We start from the raw sequence: 4,180 nt of genomic DNA, 5'->3' as shown, positions 1-4,180 counted from the left end.
GGGTTTATTTTCGCCTAGAAACAGGGACATGCACGGCGCCTTCAAAACTCACGTTAGAAAGCATGGATAATAAATTTTTAGGAGAACAAAGGCTGAGCTCATCAAAAAGCTATTGCTCTGTGGGTAAATACAACCCCACTGTGTATTAAACAAAAATTAAACCCCATTTTCTTTTTCATAGTTAAGTTGCCATCAATTCAAATAGTGAGAACAAGGCACTGGACACAGTTAATAGTCTGCAGACCGGCCAGGCCCGGCTTTGAAAGCATTTAAGCTTCCCTGAAGTGCTGCTTGTACCCAATTATAACTTACTACTTACCATCTTCATAATTTAAATCTGTCCGCCCCTTAGGGGGGAAAATTTTTTGCTAATCAAAGCCATGAATGCACTTTTTTCCTTTTGACAGCATTAAATTAAAGCTAAATGGTTGGTTTTGAATGAGTTACTGTGAAGAATAAAGGCATTAATGAGGTAATTTCATTATGGAGACTCATCCAGGCCTATGTGAATACAAGGGAAGTAAGTAGAGGGGAAAGCTGAAAGCTGCAGAGGAAATTAGGGTTCCTTCCACCCTAATTAATGTTTGGAGGCATTTAGTACAGGCACCAAATTAACTGCTCCAAAGAACTCTCTTGAAAAAAAAAATACATTGTTGCCCTCCCGTATAATTAGAAGACAGTACAAGGCGAACACTCAGTGAGTATAAAGCCAGCCTTTAACTGATGCTGTGGTCACAGAGAACTGGCCATTAAGGATGCTGAAGTTTAAGGAAGCAGTAGGTAGACAATATAGGATTGTTTAGGTCCTTGGGTTCCGTGAGCTGTAAACAGGTAGCCTCTGAATGAGGAATTATGAGACTCCTGGGAGGCCTGTCTTCCCAGCAAAACAGTCTTAAATGCATCCAAAGGGAAGAAAGAAAGGTGAATGGGCCCAGCGCAGTTAGCAAAGAGAATGCCCGATGCTTGTCTTAAGTGATTACATGAGGTTGTGCGGGCCTCTCTCATTGAGTTATCTTTACACGGCTTTTGTCTCCTCTAATTGGAGCTGATGAGGTGCTAATTGGAGGCCTTTTTAAAAAGCCCACTACTTTAATCATTGGAAAATCTGGGGAGACCAAGGGAGTGGAGTTAATGAGACAAAAAAAAAAGAAAGAAAACTTATAAAGTGTAGCTTGACAAAAAGTAAAGCTGTCATTTGTGTGGATCTAGGAGGGTGAAAGGGAAAGGTTTGATGGGAAAGAAAGGGGAGCAATCGAGATATTTCATGTAAAAATCTTTCCAAAACATCTTCACAGGTTAGCTAGAAGGGGAATAATCTGGTTAGACTGGCTGTTCCTGCCCCTTTAATTCCCATCGTGGACCTGAATTCAGGCTAAAACCTTTACGTTCCAACTCTGAGTCCCTTTCAAAATTGTAGAGAGAAATTTGTATGGAGACAGGCCTGCGTCATGCTGACCTTTGTCCCTCCTCTCAAAGCGAAAGTTTTTCTTGAGCCTATTGGACGAGACTTGCCATTTCTTCTGGATGCGGAGACGACCCTTCCTTTCAGACCTTCCTCTACATCACAGGCATAGAGTGAAACGTGGTTATGAAAATATCTTTAAGGAATATGACTTGGGGAAATGAAGGCAGAATTAACTTACCCACCGTACCTCTAAGAGTTAGGTGTGTTCTGATTTTTAAAAAAATTTTTTGGCGTTTCCTTTATGCTTTCCAAATCTTTAGAATGAGGCTTCATCATTTTTATCATAAGAAAAATAGCACTTTAATATCTTCATTCAAGGTAACGTTGTCTAATTTTTGTAAGTAGCAAAGAAATCAGAATGGAGTGTGTGGCAGGGAGGAGAGAAGACGCTGTGGAAGCATGTTCTTCCAGAAGCACCTTCCTGAGGGTGCCACACCTGGCTAGCCTGCTCTTGCTGTGTCACAGGACCTCATGGAAAGTAAAGATGCCATGGAGACTCAGAGATAAGTATCAAGTACGTGGGTTACACAGGCTCCCATTCAACTCTCCCTTCCGACTGCTTGGAGGACTTATAAAGTACGCCAAGGGATTTAGCACTTTATATGTTATCTCATATTGTTGTCAAATATTTCTTGAAGGTTTATTTCCTGACACATTATAACTGACTTTAGGGCAGTGACCCTGCAGGATGTCTTCCATTCCCACCTAAGTATTCAAGTGCTTAAGTGACCTTTTCAAAACATGCGGCCTTAATGTAAAATCCAGCCACACTAGAGCTTATCAACCAATGACATACAAAACTGACATGCCTCGGGTCGGCCCGTAAATACACGCGCAGAACCTTGTGGGATTGCACTCTATCTTTGTGCAATGAGTTGATCCACATCAAGTGCTTGGAACAGGGGCTGGCACTGCAGTTGGGAGTCAGTCATTTAAAGCTGACACAAGGAGACTGAGAATGAGAGAGGAAAACCTGGCAAGCGGAGTCCCAAAAGGCAAAAATGATGTGCAAGGAAAGAGATGCAGCATTTGGTTTGAAAGCCAAGGAAGCGTTTGGTGTAGGGGGAGATGTTTCGAATGAACATCATTGATGGCATTAATGGGCTGAGAGGGCAGCCTGCCAGCACCTTGGCTCTGGTTCGGTGAGACAGCACTCCTCACATGCAGAATCTGAGGATCACAGCACTGAAAGGATCCCTACAGGTGCCACTGTTCTGCAGATGAAGACGTGATGTGCTCACAGTCACCCGGGCCGCCATTAGAGGAACCAGACTCCAGATCTTCGACCTTCCAGCTCAGTGCTTTCTTTTCCCCAAATAACACGCAGCCCCACAGCACCAGGAGCCGGCCAGCCACCTCCTCTGAAGCTCCTCCTTTGTATACACATACGTGCATTTACACACATATACTGACACCTAGACCTACACGTCAGCCCTAATTTGGGGACAAATCCTTCTTTCATTTTACATGGACAATTCGTACATCAAGAGGAAAGTCTCTGTGTGTCCGGTTGGCTCTCCATCAAATTGATTTATTTGGTCACTCAGGTACCCATGCATTCGGCATCCAGCAAATACTGGGATGCCTGCAAGGTGCCAAAGCCCCAGCTGAGTGCTGGCGCTAGGAGGGGAAGCAAAATCTGACACAGCCTGCCCCCATGGAGCTTGTTGTCCACTGCAGGAGGCAGGCATTACACAAAGATTTGCACAAGTAGTGCTTTGATTCCCGGTGCTGTGATAAATGCTGTGGAAGAAAAGCACCGTGTGTGATGCCCTAGTAGGTGGATGTTGTAGGAGATGTTTACCAAGGTCTCCAGGTGACGCTGAGGCAGGTGCTTCGAAAACCCTGAGCTACAGACAGCAGAACCTCCCCAACAGCTGCTATCAAAGCATCTTCTAATGAGTTAACGAGCAACCTGAGGATGGAGGGCGACTGGGCTGGGGGAGGGAGGGCGCGCAGCAATCTGCAGAGCCTTGGCAGATGCTTCAGCAGGAGGCTGGACAAGCTATTGGCCAGGTGGCTGCAGCTTCTGAAAGAGCAAGCGGGAGGGTCAATCAATGCAGCCTCTACCAATTCAGGGACCATATTCTTTTTTTTTAATTTTTGAATTTTATTTAATTAATTTTTTTATACAGCAGGTTCTTATTAGTTATCTATTTTATACATATCAGTGTATACATGTCAATCCCAATCTCCCAATTCACCCCACCACCACCACCCACCCCTGCCACTTTCCCCCTTTGGTGTCCACACGTTTGTTCTCTACATCTGTGAGGGACCATATTTTTTAATAATAATTTTAAAAACCAGAACATGTGATCTAACAATTTTTTTTTGTTTTACAAATAAATTTGGTAAAATAACTTTCCCAGACAGAAATTAAATTGAACTCTGTAATACAGTTACTCAATTGACTTTATTGGATAAACATCTTTATAGGAATTCAGGGGCACATGAGATCCAGGAATTAAGATCTCAGCATTTTAGATTGAGAGGGACATTTAAAGATTATAGAGGCACCCTCCCCCCACAATGTGATAAGGAAGAAATGATCCTAAAAGATAAGTGACTTCCTTATATGTCATCCCAATGGCAAGATTAGAGAACAGTGCTCCTGGTTTACAGTTCAGTGCTCTTAAGAACAGCCCACCACCTGCCTGGCCCACGCATTGGTTAGCTGCAAACTCAAAATACACCCAGTTAAATACATGAAAA

Source organism: Aethalodelphis obliquidens, unplaced genomic scaffold (assembly GCF_003676395.1).
Source record: "Aethalodelphis obliquidens isolate GAN/ISIS:26980383/991018 unplaced genomic scaffold, ASM367639v1 scaffold19, whole genome shotgun sequence".
Classification (NCBI taxonomy): domain Eukaryota; kingdom Metazoa; phylum Chordata; class Mammalia; order Artiodactyla; family Delphinidae; genus Aethalodelphis; species Aethalodelphis obliquidens.
Note: the sequence above shows the minus strand (reverse complement) of the source record.